We start from the raw sequence: 15,379 nt of genomic DNA, 5'->3' as shown, positions 1-15,379 counted from the left end.
AAGGCTGGGAGGAACGCAGCCACCACTCCCAGGAGGAAACGTAGGGTACTGGTGGTTGGTGACTCTTCTAAGGGGCATGGAGGCACCCATCTGTTGCCCTGACATGGCATCCCGGAAAGTATGCTGCCTGCCAGGGGCCCATATCCGAGACATTACAGAGGAATGGTTGAGGATCATCCAGCCCTCTGACTACAACCCCATGCTACTCATCCATGTGGGCACAAATGATACTGCAAGGTATGACCCTCAACAGATCAGAAGTGACTTCAAGGCTCTGGGAGTAAGAGTGAAGGAGTTGGGAATGCAGGTGGTGTTTTCCTTGATCCTTCCGGTCAAGGGTAGGGGCCCAGGCAGAGACAGATGCATTCTGGAGGTGAATGACTGGCTGCGAAGATGGTGTCGCCAGGAGGGCTTTGGCTTCCTTGACCATAGGATTCTGTTCCAGGAAGAAGGACTGCTAAGCAGAGAGAGGGTCCACCTATTGAAGAAGGGGAAGAGCATATTTAGATACAGACTGGCAAACCTAGTGAGGAGTGTTTTAAACTAGGTTCGAAGGGGGCAGGTGACCAAAGCCCACAGGTAAGTCAAAAACATGGAGACCTGGAAGAAGGGTCTGTTACAGTAGGGATAAAGGAGAGACAAGACAGAACTGGGGGGGGGGGGGTGAGGTGTCCAATCAGTATCTTAGATGTCTGTATACTAATGCAAAAAGTATAGGGAATAACCAGGAAGAATTTGAAATACTAGTAAATAAACACAACTATGACATAGTTGGCATCATAGAGACTTGGTGGGATAATAAACATGACTGGAATATTGGTACAGAAGGGTACAGCTTGCTCAGGAAGGACAGGCAGGGAAAAAAGGGAGGAGGTGTTGCCTTTTTATTAAAAATGTTTACACTTGAACTGAGGTTAAGATAGAAATAGCAGACTTGTTGAAAGTCTCTTGGTAAGGATAAAAGGGATAAAAAACCCAAGGGTGATGACATAGTAGGGGTCTACTACAGACCACCTAACCAGAAGAAGAAGTCGATGAGGGTTTTTTTAAACAACTAACAAAATCATCCAAAGCACAGGACTTGGTGGTGATGGGGGACTTCAACTACTCAGACATCTGTTGGGAAAATAACACAGCAGGACACAGATTATCCAACAAGTTCTTGGAATGTATTGGAGACCATTTTTTTTTTTAATATCAGAAGCTGGAGAAAGCTACCAGAGGAGAGGCTGTGCTAGATTTGATTTTAGAGAGGAACTGATTGAAATAGGGAGGAACTGATTGAAAATTTGAAATGTAAGGTAGCTTGGGTGAAAGTGATTATGAAATGGTAGAGTTCATGATTCTAAGGAATGGTAGGAAGGAGAACAGCAAAATAAAGACAATGGATTTCAAGAAGGCAGACTTTAGCAAACTCAGAGATTTAGTAGGTAAGATTCCCATGGGAAGCAAGTCTAAGGGGAAAAACGACTGACGTCAGTTAGCAGTTTTTCTAAGAGATATTATTAAGGGCACAAGAGCAAACTATCCCACTGTGTAGGAAAGATAGGAAGTATGGCAAGAGATCACCCTGGTTTAACCAAGAGATCTTCAATTATCAAAAATCAAAAAAAGAGTCCTACAAAAAGTGGAAACTAGGTCAAATGACAAAGGATAAAGATAAACAACACAAGTATGTAGGGACAAAATTAGAAAGGCCAAGACACAAAACGAGATTAAACTAGCTAGAGACAGAAAGGGTAACAAGAAAACACTCTACAAATACATTAGAAGCAATAGGAAGACCAAGAACAGGGTAGGCCCGTTACTCAATGAGTGGGGAAAAACAGAAACAGAAGATGCAGAAATGGCAGAGGTGCTTAATGACTTCTTTTTTCAGTTTTCAACAAGGTTGGTGGTGACTGCACATCTAATACAGTGAATGCCAGTGAAAATGAGGTAGGATCAAAGGCTAAAATAGGGAAAGAACAAGTTAAAAATTACTTAGACAAATTTGATGTCTTCAAGTCACCAGGGCCTGATGAAATACATCCTAGAATACCCAAGAAGATGACTGAGGAGGTATCTGAGCCATTAGCAATTATCTTTGAAAAGTCATGGAAGACAGAAGAGATTTCAGAAGACTGGAAAAGGGCAAATATAGTGCCCATCTATAAAAAGGGAAATAAGGACAACCTACAGACCAGTCAGCTTAACTTCTGTACCTGGAAAGATAATGGAGCAAATAATTCAGCAACCAATTTGCAAACATCTAGAAGATAATAAGGTGAGAAGATACATGGATTTGTCAAGAACAAATCGTGTCAAACCAACTTGATAACTTTGACATGGTAACAAGCCTTGCGGATGGGGGAAGCAGTAGATGTGGTATATCTTGCCTTTAGTAAAGCTTTTGATACTGTCTCGCAAGACCTTCTCATAAACCAACTAAGAAAATACATCCTAGATGGAGCTTCTATAAGGTGGGTGCAAAACTAGTTGGAAAACTGTTCCCAGAGAGTAGTTATCAGTAGTTCACAGTCATGTTGGAAGGGCATAATGAGTGGGGTCCCGCAGGGATCAGTTCTGGTCCGGTTCTATTCAATATCTTCATCAATGATTTAGATAATGGCATAGAGAATACACTTATAAAGTTAGTAGACAATACCACGCTGGGAGGGGTTGCAAGTGCTTTAGAGAATAGGATTAATATTCAAAATGATCTGAACAAACTGGAGAAATGGCCTGAAGTAAACAGGATGAAATGAAACAGGGACAAATGCAAATTACTCCACTTAGGAAGGGACAAATGCAAATTACTCCACTTAGGAAGGAACAATCGGTTGCACACATACAAAATGGAAAATGACTGCCTTGGAAGGAGTACTGCAGAAAGAGATATAGGGGTCATAGTGGACCACAAACTAAATATGAGTCAACAGTGTAACACTGTTGGCAAAAAAAAAGGCAGCATCATTCTGGGAAGTATTAGCAGGAGCGTTGTAAGTCAGAAAAGATGTAATTCTTCCACTTTACTCTGCACTGATTGGGCCTCAACTGGAGTATTGTGTCCAGTTCCGGGCGCCAGATTTCAGGAAAGATGTGGACAAATTGGAGAAAGTCTAGGGAAGAGCAACAAAAATGATTAATTTCAGAGTAGCAGCCGTGTTAGTCTGTATTCGCAAAAGGAAAAGGAGTACTTGTGGCACCTTAGAGACTAACCAATTTATTTGAGCATAAGCTTTCGTGAAGCTCACGAAAGCTTATGCTCAAATAAATTGGTTAGTCTCTAAGGTGCCACAAGTACTTCTTTTCTTTTTAAAAATGATTAAAGGTCTAGAAAACATGACCTATGAGGGAAGATTGAAAAAACTGGGTTTGTTTAGTCTGGAAAAAAGAAGACTGTGAGGGGACATGATAACAGTTTTCATGTACATAAAAGGAGAAGGGAGAAGAATTGTTCTTCTTAACTTCTGAGGATCAGACAAGAAGCAATGGGCTTAAATTGCAGCACTGGAGGTTTAGGTTGGACATTAGGAAAAACTTCCAAACTGTCAGGGTGGTTAAGTACTGGAATAAATTGCGTAGGGAGGTTGCTGAATCTCCATCATTGGAGATTTTAAAGAGCTGGTTAGACAAACACCTGTCAGGAATGGTCTAGCTAATACTTAGTCCTGCCATGAGTGCAGGGGACTGGAGTAGATGACCTCTCGAGGTCCCTTCCAGTCCTATGATTCTCTGATTTACAAATGAGAAAAGTGAAACAGAAAGGTGAAGTCTTAAAGCCACAAAGCAAGTTAGTGGCAAAGCTAGTTTCAGCACTCAAGATTACAGAATTTGTCACAAGTCTACCTGGATGGAGTACAAACTAGAGAAACATTTCTAGGGGGAAAATAATGGTTTCAGGCAACAAACCTTTAAAACTACCTTGAGCCTATCTAGCACATGTGCAATAAAGTTATAAGACTGTTATATTTTTGAAACAAGTTAAGATACAATACATTCTTGTTAAATATTATACAACTATATGTAGTTAAATTTAAAGGTTAGGTAATGAGAGGCAATGAACAAAATAATATGAGGTGATTACTTAATGTGTGGCTATATTCTGTGGAGTACTGTAAACACAGCATTGTGGGTTCCAGATTTATCTGCATCACATTTGCTCAAAAATTGTAACTTAAAAGATCTTTTTCCCAATAACTGCCAGCCCTTCAAACTCATCTTGAAATCTGAAAGACAAGCTGTGTTCTTTCTCGCTCAAGCATCATCACTAGTAACAGAAATTCTGCAATGAGAATTTAGTTAATCCTCTGTATAATACAAGAGACAACAGAATACAGTTCACTTTCTCTGCTAGTTGGATTAGGATTCACAGCAACAATAGAAGCGTTAAAGTCAGAGCAAGCTGATATGAAACTGAGCACCAACCCAGAATAATTCTGTTGAGTAAGGAGGTGCTATTTTTACAGTCCTTTTCTCGATCGTAAGTGCACTTGCACAATACCAAAACTAAAAGCACACTCATCCACAAACCAACTCTTCATCAACAGGGCTACCCGCGTTAGTGTTTAAAATCAGCTGTATTATCATCAGATTTGGTTTGAAACAGTAAACTACTACCAGTAATTGAAATAGAAAAATAAACCAAGTGATTGTACTTCTCATCCCCCCACATTAAAAGAACAATTATGAGACATGTGGGTATAGAAAATGATGGGGTCTAAATTAGCTGTTACCGCTCAAGAAAGAGATCTTGGAGTCATGTGGATACTTCTCTGAAAACATCCACTCAATGTGCAGCGGCAATCAAAAAAGCGAACAGAATGTTGGGAATCATTAAGAAAGGGACAGATAAGACGACAAAAAATATATTCCCTCTATATAAATCCATGGTATACCCACATCTTGAATACTGCAGATGTGGTCGCCCCATCTCTAAAAAGATATATTGGAATTGGAAAAAGTGCAGAAAAGGGCAACAAAAATGATTAGGGTATGGAATGGCTTCTGTATGAGGAGAGATTAATAAGATTGGGACTTTTCGGCTTGGAAAAGAGAGGACTACGGGGGGATATGATTGAGGTCTATAAAATCATGACTGGTGCGGAGAAAGTAAATAAGGAAGTGTTATTCACTCCTTCTCATAACACAAAAACTAATTTCAAATGAAATTAATAGGCAGCAGGTTTAAAGCAAACAAAAGGAAGTATTTCTTCACAGAACACACACTCAACCTGTGTAACTCTTTGCCAGAAGACGTTGTGAAGGCCAAGACTATAACGGTTCAAAAAAGAACTAGATAAATTCATGAAAGATAGCCATTGATGGACCTATTAGGCAGGAAGGGCAGGGATGGTGTCCCTAGCTTCTGTTTGCCAGAATGAGCCACTTGATGATTACCTGTTCATTCCCACTGGAGCACCTGGCATTGGCCACTGTCTGAATACAGGATACTGGGCTAGATGGACCTTTGGTCTGACTCAGTATGGCCATTCTTATGTACAGCATGACCCGCAATACAAACTAATTTTGAACACACAAACTATCTTCGGTTCTTTTAAAGCAGCTATCACCATGATCCCTAAAACTCAAAGATGTGAGTTTTATTGTTTTGCCCCCTCAAGCCAATGTTTGCTATGAGACAAGTATTAATGAAAAAAATGCAGAAAGATGTTCATGAATAGTGAAATACTATATTCACAAATCTGAATTTAGGTAGTTGGCAGAACTCAAACAATAATACATTATTCATGATCTGTATACAGCTATCTACATACATATTTTGCAGATTGAATATAATGGATCCAATTGTTTGAAGGCATTGCAGCGATCTCAGATGAGAGCAAATGTCACATATCATGAGAGATATAAAGCCAAGATTTAATGAGATAAATTAAAATGAGATTAACAGCAAGATGCAATCCTAAAGAATTCTTATTATTTTTGTAAGTGTGCATCATTATTTCAATGTTCAAGACAAAAAGAAAAAAATTCTACACGAAGGACAAATCCAAAATCTAGAATCTACCGAAGCAAGTAGTGTTGAATTTGAGATTTTAAACCTGAAACATCCTTCCATCATGTTTTGGATCATGCCGTTTTCAGTGATGTTAGAGTCTGAGGGCATGGCTACACTTGCAGATGTAGAGCGCTTTAAGTTAAACCAGTCTTCGGAGAGCACAGTAGGGAAAGCGCTGCAGTCCATCCACACTGACAGCTTCAAGCGCACTGGCATGACCACATTTGCAGCACTTGCAGCAGCATTGGGAGCAGTGCATTATGGGCAGCTATCCCAGCATGCAAGTGACTGCAATGTGTTTTTCAAATGGGGGGAGGGGTGGAGTCTGATAGGGTGCTGTGAATATGTGGGGGGAGAGAGTGGGTTTCTGGGGGGCTGAGAGCATGTCACCATGCTGTCTTGTAAATTCAGACAGCAGCAGACCCCACCACCCGCTATCTCTCTCACACAGCATTCCACACTAATGGCTTGCTTTGTCTCGGAGCAGATAAGCAGCCGGCTATTGGAAATGGAGCTTTCAAAGGGCATATGCACATTCCTGCAGTGATTCAAAAACAATGACAAGAGTGGCCACTTGACTTAAGGGGATTATGGGACGTTTCTGGAGGCTGATCAGAGTGCAGTAATGCAACACTTCGTTCACACTGGCGCCATGGTGCTCCAGCGGGGGCGCAACCAACGTTATTCCACTCACCAAGGTGGAGTACTAGCAGCGCTGTAGCCGCGGAGTCAGAACGCTCTATGTGCCTTGCCAGTGTGGACGGGTAGTGAGCTAGTGCACCTGGGGCTCCTTTCATAGAATCATAGAATATCAGGGTTGGAAGGGACCCCAGAAGGTCATCTAGTCCAATCCCCTGCTCGAAGCAGGACCAATTCCCAGTTAAATCATCCCAGCCAGGGCTTTGTCAAGCCTGACCCTAAAAACCTCTAAGGAAGGAGATTCTACCACCTCCCTAGGTAACGCATTCCAGTGTTTCACCACCCTCTTAGTGAAAAAGTTTTTCCTAATATCCAATCTAAACCTCCCCCATTGCAACTTGAGACCATTACTCCTCGTTCTGTCATCTGCTACCATTGAGAACAGTCTAGAGCCATCCTCTTTGGAACCCCCTTTCAGGTAGTTGAAAGCAGCTATCAAATCCCCCCTCATTCTTCTCTTCTGCAGACTAAACAATCCCAGCTCCCTCAGCCTCTCCTCATAAGTCATGTGCTCTAGACCCCTAATCATTTTTGTTGCCCTTCGCTGGACTCTCTCCAATTTATCCACATCCTTCTTGTAGTGTGGGGCCCAAAACTGGACACAGTACTCCAGATGAGGCCTCACCAGTGTCGAATAGAGGGGAACGATCACGTCCCTCGATCTGCTCGCTATGCCCCTACTTATACATCCCAAAATGCCATTGGCCTTCTTGGCAACAAGGGCACACTGCTGACTCATATCCAGCTTCTCGTCCACTGTCACCCCTAGGTCCTTTTCTGCAGAACTGCTGCCTAGCCATTCGGTCCCTAGTCTGTAGCGGTGCATTGGATTCTTCCATCCTAAGTGCAGGACCCTGCACTTATCCTTATTGAACCTCATCAGATTTCTTTTGGCCCAATCCTCCAATTTGTCTAGGTCCTTCTGTATCCTATCCCTCCCCTCCAGCGTATCTACCACTCCTCCCAGTTTAGTATCATCCGCAAATTTGCTGAGAGTGCAATCCACACCATCCTCCAGATCATTTATGAAGATATTGAACAAAACCGCCCCCAGGACCGACCCCTGGGGCACACCACTTGACACCGCCTGCCAACTAGACATGGAGCCATTGATCACTACCCGTTGAGCCCGACAATCTAGCCAGCTTTCTACCCACCTTATAGTGCATTCATCTAGCCCATACTTCCTTAACTTGCTGACAAGAATACTGTGGGAGACCGTGTCAAAAGCTTTGCTAAAGTCAAGAAACAATACATCCACTGCTTTCCCTTCATCCACAGAACCAGTAATCTCATCATAAAAGGCAATTAGATTAGTCAGGCATGACCTTCCCTTGGTGAACCCATGCTGACTGTTCCTGATCACTTTCCTCTCATGTAAGTGCTTCAGGATTGATTCTTTGAGGACCTGCTCCATGATTTTTCCAGGGACTGAGGTGAGGCTGACTGGCCTGTAGTTCCCAGGATCCTCCTTCTTCCCTTTTTTAAAGATTGGCACTACATTAGCCTTTTTCCAGTCATCCGGGACTTCCCCCATTCGCCACGAGTTTTCAAAGATAGTGGCCAAGGGCTCTGCAATCACAGCCGCCAATTCCTTCAGCACTCTCGGATGCAACTCGTCCGGCCCCATGGACTTGTGCACGTCCAGCTTTTCTAAATAGTCCCTAACCACCTCTATCTCCACAGAGGGCTGGCCATCTCTTCCCCATTCTGTGATGCCCAGCGCAGCAGTCTGGGAGCTGACCTTGTTAGTGAAAACAGAGGCAAAAAAAGCATTGAGTACATTAGCTTTTTCCACATCCTCTGTCACTAGGTTGCCTCCCTCATTCAGTAAGGGGCCCACACTTTCCTTGGCTTTCTTCTTGTTGCCAACATACCTGAAGAAACCCTTCTTGTTACTCTTGACATCTCTTGCTAGCTGCAGCTCCAGGTGCAATTTGGCCCTCCTGATATCTTTCCTACATGCCCGAGCAATATTTTTATACTCTTCCCTGGTCATATGTCCAACCTTCCACTTCTTGTAAGCTTCTTTTTTATGTTTAAGATCCGCTAGGATTTCACCATTAAGCCAAGCTGGTCGCCTGCCATATTTACTATTCTTTCGACGCATCGGGATGGTTTGTCCCTGTAACCTCAACAGGGATTCCTTGAAATACAGCCAGCTCTCCTGGACTCCCTTCCCCTTCATGTTAGTCCCCCAGGGGATCCTGGCCATCCGTTCCCTGAGGGAGTCGAAGTCTGCTTTCCTGAAGTCCAGGGTCCGTATCCTGCTGCTTACCTTTCTTCCCTGCGTCAGGATCCTGAACTCAACCAACTCATGGTCACTGCCTCCCAGATTCCCATCCACTTTTGCTTCCCCCACTAATTCTACCCGGTTTGTGAGCAGCAGGTCAAGAAAAGCGCCCCCCCTAGTTGGCTCCCCTAGCACTTGCGCCAGGAAATTGTCCCCTACGCTTTCCAAAAACTTCCTGGATTGTCTATGCACCGCTGTATTGCTCTCCCAGCAGATATCAGGAAAATTAAAGTCACCCATGAGAATCAGGGCATGCGATCTAGTAGCTTCCGTGAGTTGCCGGAAGAAAGCCTCATCCACCTCATCCCCCTGGTCCGGTGGTCTATAGCAGACTCCCACCACTACATCACTCTTGTTGCACACACTTCTAAACTTAATCCAGAGACACTCAGGTTTTTCCACAGTTTCGTACTTTATTGCGCTGTAACTCGCAAGTGTAGCCAAGCCCTAATTTCATATCAGTATCTATCTGAAACTAAATGTTGGATACGTTTTAGTTTTTAAAAAGGGAGGTTAATGGATGAGCAAAGACTTTGAAATCACTTCCTCCATTATCCACTTTATTGAGGCTTTCACCCTCACCAATCTACTCAAACAGTTAGGCGTTTCTCTGGTGGGGCGGCTGCTCCACCCCTACGAGAGATAGGACTAGAGTAGGCCAGAGTGGTGCGCAATCAGGGCCAGTATTCCAGCCAGCCAATCAGGGCTAGGCTAGGCCCTATATAAAGGCTGCCCAGGAAGGAAGCAGGCAGTCTGTCCCAGACCTTCATGGGGGAAGGTCTGTCTCCTGAGCAGGAGACAGGCACCTCAGACAGAGCAGTGCTGGGTAGGCTCGGGGGAGCATAGAAGGGCTCCAGCCCAATACCTGCCACAATGCAGGCCCTCATAGAAAGGGCCTAGAAGATGTGAAGGCCAGAAGGGAAGTGGCCCAGGGACAGTTAGACAAGGGGAGAGAAGGAGGGCAGGGAGGCTGCCACTAGAGGGTCCCTGGGTCGGGAACCAGAGTAGTGGGCGGGCCTGGGTCCCCCTGCTTCCTCCTTGTACAGCACCTGGCTGTGGAAGGGTGGCCTGCAACCGTGACTTGAACTGCAACTGGCCCTTGAACAGAGGGGCTAGACTCAAGGGGTTGTGGTTGGCCACTGCAGCAGGAGCGAACTGGAAAGACTGCTGTTAACCCCCGCCCCTGCACGGGGGCGAGTGTGGACTTGGGGGGCACTGCCGGAGGGCAGTGTCCTGAAGAGGACACTGGTAGCAACGCAGGTCGAGACGCCAATCGAGGGTGAGAGACAGACGAGACACCACCGGCAGAGGGCGATCCGCATGAACTGAGCTAATTCCCAGACTGAACAGCAGGAGGCGCTGTGGTGGTAAGTCTCAACCCCATCACAGTTTCCAATTCCCTTCCATCTTCTAAAGGTATGTCTGCACTGCCAAAAAAAGACCCAAGGCAGCAAATCTTTGAGTATGTCCACTTTCCAAAGAACAGCCAGGACCTTGAGTCTCAGAGTCCAGGTCAACTGACTTGGGCTCATACTACATGGTTACAAATAGCAGTGTAGACACTCCTGCTCAGGCTGGAGCCTGGATTCTGACACCCACCCCCTCGCCAAGTTTCAGAACCTAGGCAGGAACACCGACACTACCATTTTTAGCTCCATAGCGCACGCCTGAGGCCTTTCCTACATTACCAAGTTTTTTCACCAAAAACTGCTTTTTGTCTAAGAAACAGTATGTGCATAGTGCATACACATGGCGATGCGACTTTTGTCGGGAAAAATGCCCGGTTTTGGTGACAAAAATACATCCATCCCGATGAGAGACTTATGTCTTTTTCCTCTCCAATTTCTCAACTAAGTGCCAGTACAGACACCACGCTTGATTTCATTGGTTTAATTGGCCTCCGGGAGGTGTCTCACAATACCCATCCTTACCGCTCCAGTCAGCAGTTTGAACTCCATTGTCCTGCAGCCAAGTAAACAATGATCCGCCCCTCCCCCTTAGAAGCTCCAGGAATTTTTGAAATTTAATTTCCTGCTGGCTCAGCATGGAGAAGTCTCATTACATCTTCCCAGGTGACCATGGTGGGTTATCGCACCAAACATTCTCCTGCTTGGACCACTGTGGAGCTGTTGGATCTGATCAGTATATTACGGGGAGATGAGGCTGTGCAGTCCCAGCTGCGCTTTAGCCGTAGGAATTGGGATACCTATGGGCACATTTCTCAAGCTTGTGTGAAAAGGGCTATGATTGGGACACGCTGCAGTGCAGAGCGAAGATAAAGGAGCTAAGGCAGGCGTACCATAAGGCAAGGGAGGCGGACCATTACTCAATGCTTCACCTAAGACCTGTCGGTTCTATAGGGAGCTGGACGCTATCCTCAGTGGTGACCCCACCTCCACTGTCAAGAGCCCCGTGGATACTTCGAGGGAATGGAGGCAGATGAAAGAGGACCTAACCCAGAGGACTAAGTTATTGATGAAGAGGTGAAGTTAGATTAGGATGTACAGCTCCCAGCGGGGTCGCCCGGTCAGCCAGGCAACCAGGCACTGTTCTCCACTCCAGAGGCATCTAGCCAGCCTCAGCAGTCGCTATCGTGGGAGAAAGAAGCAGGTGATGAGTCTGGTAAGTGGCTGTGGCTTGTGTAGTGCGGAGGTGGGTTCAGGGTATAGAAATGTGGGAGGCTGGCTGTGTTTCTTTGAGGTGAACATTTCCCAGTGTAGCTAATCTGTACAGCAGAACAGGTTGTTGATGCACGCAGAGATCCCACAGGAATCCTCCAGCAAGATCTCCAGGAAAGTTTCCTGGGGGTACTTGGTAATCCTCTGCCAAAAGTTCTGTGGCAGAGCAGCTCTGTTCCGTCCCCCATTGTAGGAAACATTCCCACACCATTTGGTAATCACTTGTGCAGGGACCAAAGCGTCATATTGGCGAACAGCATATGGAGCAGGGCGGAAGCCAAGCCAAGCATGGAGTAGATGTACACTCCTTTCCCTGCTTACCTGTAGCAGTTAGATGTCTGCTAGAATGATCCCCGCCAGTGGAAGAATGTGGAAGAATTTTCCATAGAAAGCTGCACCATGACCCTTGCAGAGAGTGTGTGCGCTTTTCCCCATGTGGAGCAGGCCCCCCACCTCCAACACTCACCATGCTTTGGCTGTTCGCAGAGATATGTGCCTGGCTAGGGTCAGTAAGAAGGTGATGGCAATATTGCAAAAGGTGTATTAACTGAAATGTTACAATGCTGTGTGTGAACTTAACAATCCCGCTTCTGTGCATTGTCCCCTGTGCTTCACCAGAAGTGGCCTTGAGGAACACCCCACACACGCCTGCCAAGCACCTCCACCAGATAAGAAAGCGCCCAAGAAACAGCAAAGACGACCTGTTCTGGGAGGTACTGCAGTGTTCCAATGCAGAAAAAAAAAGGGATCGTAAGGACTGCTGGGAAGCCAAACGGCAGGACAGAAAAGAGAATGAAGCATTTGTTAAGGACGCAGCTGAGAGGATGATTAAAGTAATGGAGGAGCAAATGCAGATGCTACAGTCCTTAATAGTGCTGCAGACTGAGCAGATCCATGCTCACCCTCCTCTGCAGAACATTCAGAACACTTTTCTTTCCCTTCCCCCACAAACTCCACTTGCACATTCCTTTCCACTTTCCAGGAGTTCTTGGTTTCCCCTTCACTCCACTCCCTAGGAAAACTTTCACAATGATAGCTGGACCTACATACAGTTGTGAAAGTCTGTCCTTCCCTGGTTCCTCCTTCCCATCAGGCATCTATGTCTTTGTGTGTGCTGTTTCTTGTTCAATAAAATCAAAGTTATTTAATGGTGAATCACCTTTATTTTTTTTCCCTACAAATTGAGATTGCAGGTACCACCAATACATGCACAGGCATTATTATCATTGTCTTATGGAAATACAAGGCCCAAAATGACACCATTGCATCCTAGGAAAACTTGCACCTCTGACAGAGATATACATTACTGGTGCTCATTGTCAAAGTGCTGCCTCAAAGCCTCCCTGATTCAAACTGGCCCCCTCTGACAGCCCCGTATCTGGCTGCTCAAAAATAGCAGCTAAGCGGTCTGCCTCAGCACTCCACTTGAGCAAACCTTTCACCCTTAGCTTCACAGAGATTATGCAACGTACAGCATGCAGCTATGACCATGGGAATATTATCCTCATTAAGGTCTAGCCTGCCATATAGGCATTGCCAGGGTGCCTTTAATCTGCCAAACGCACATTCAACTGTCATCCGGCACATACTCAGCCTGTTGTTGAACCTCTCCTTACTGCTGTCCAGGTGTTCCATATAAGGTTTCATGAACCACAGCTATAAAGGGTATGCCAGGTCTTCTGGGATCACTATGGGCATTTCAACATCCCCCACTATAATCTTTTGGTCTCGAAAGGAAGTTCCCGATTGTAGCTTTCTGTACAGGCTGGTGTTCCTGAAGATGCGTGGCTCATGCATCTTCCCGGACCACCCCGCGTTGTCGTCAGTGAAACACCCACGGTGATCCACAAGCGCTTGCAACACCATGGAGAAGTACCCCTTCCTATTGATGTATTCCGTCTTAAGGTGGTCTGGTTCCAAAATTGGAACGTGTGCACCATCTATCACCCCTCCACAGTTAGGGAACCCCATTTCTGCAAAGCCGTCCACTATTTCATGCACATTTCCCAGAGTCACAGTCCTTCGTAGCAGGATGCAATTAATTGCCCTGAACACTTGCATTAACGCAGCCCCAGTGGTCGACTTCCTGACTCCAAATTGATTCGCGACTGACTGGTAGCAGTCTGGAGTCACCAGCTTCCATACAGCGATTGCCACATGTTTCTTTACTGAGAGGGCAGCTCTCATTCTGGTGTCCTTGTGCCACAGGTCTGTGGCGAGCTCCACACACAGTTCCAGGAAGGTGGCTTTCCACATCCAAAAATTCTGTTGCCACTGCTCTTCATCCCACACCTGCATTACAATACGATCCCACCATTCAGTTAGGTGAGCAGCTTGTTAGGTGAGCCCAAAAGTGATGATCTACCTTATGCAGCTGCTCTGTGAATGCCAAAAGTAATCTATGTCGGGTGCCTGAAAGTGTTCTTCAGTTAGGAACTTGACAATTAACTGAACTGCCATCCACAATTTCTTCATGACAGTTAACAGAGCATTGGAGAGCAGTGCGAGATCCATCTCTTCCCACAAAGATGCTGGGGTTCACAGCAGATAATGACTGTTGCAAAAATGCCTCAAAAGAAAGCTGGAAGCCCATGGACTGCTGGGACACAAAGCAATGCAGCACAGGACATTAAGCCAGGGCCCAAGATGCACTGCAATCTGCTCTGCCTTCCCACATCACCTAGCAACAGAAGGTGTTGATGTGGACTGTGGGACAGGTACCCACAGTGCAATGCTCACACTGTTAAGGATGGTGCCCCCACTGTGGACATGCTCTGTCAACAGAGGGAGTAAGTGTGAATATGAGATTCTGATTTTTATTATGTCGACTTTTGGGTGTCGCCATCACTTTTGTTGACAAAAATTGGTCGTGTAGACATAGCCTGAGTCAGGTCACCTGGGCTCTGAAACTCACTGCTGCAGGTTCTGTTTTGCAGGTTAGACTTACCCTCAGCGGTCAGGTCAACTGACTGAAGCTTGCGCTACGGGGCTAGAAATAGCAACACAGACATTCCCACTCAGGCTGAAGCCCAGGCTCTGAAATCTGATGAGGGGTGTGGGTCTCAGAGCCTGGGGTCCAGCCCAAGCAGAAATGTCTATATTGCTATATTTAGCCCCGTGGCCCAAGTCCCATGAGCCTGAGTCAGTTGACCTGGGCTCCGAGACTCGCTGCTGTGAGTTTTTTGTTTTTAAACAGTGTAGATGTACCCTTAGTATTCTTTTCTCTCATTTATCTTTATTCTCACTGTGTTTTTTGATGATGAAACACTGTTTATCACATGCTTTTCCCGTCTAAACTTTTCTCTGGATTCATGCCCTACCATTCTAAACGTTTCTTGTAGATTCCATGTGTCGGGTTATACCTTGTCTTAAAATTTATACAAGTCATCTCTCTCTCTTCAATTAAGCTTTTGTTATCTTCTGCCTTGATTTCTAGCTTATCTTCCTGGCTCTTTCTATAAATAACTAGCTTGTTGACAATTCTGCTGCCCGCCTACTCAAACAATGTTTCTGCCATGACTCCCCACGCCATCCAATCACCTGCCTACCAACCCCACACCGCACACTAAGTTTAAGATGCTTGTTCTAACCTTCTTAGCCCTCCATCTAACTGGCCTGTTTCAGTTGGCCTGGTAGTTTGATGACACTGGCCTATCTCCAGTCTCTAATAATTGTATATATTCCCCCTCTATAGCTTCTATAGATAAG

The 15,379-nt window shown here is 45.4% G+C and overlaps 1 protein-coding gene across 5 annotated transcripts in view; it reads right to left on the bottom strand.

Annotated features, from left to right (window-relative positions):
- Positions 1–15,379, bottom strand: part of ADK (adenosine kinase) — a 568,464-nt gene that overhangs the window by 358,548 nt on the left and 194,537 nt on the right. The window lies entirely within an intron of this gene.

Source organism: Natator depressus, chromosome 7, assembly GCF_965152275.1.
Source record: "Natator depressus isolate rNatDep1 chromosome 7, rNatDep2.hap1, whole genome shotgun sequence".
In the NCBI taxonomy this organism is placed as follows: Eukaryota; Metazoa; Chordata; order Testudines; family Cheloniidae; genus Natator; species Natator depressus.
The sequence above is the reverse complement of the archived record's forward strand: the minus strand, read 5'-3'. Positions and strand labels throughout refer to the sequence as shown.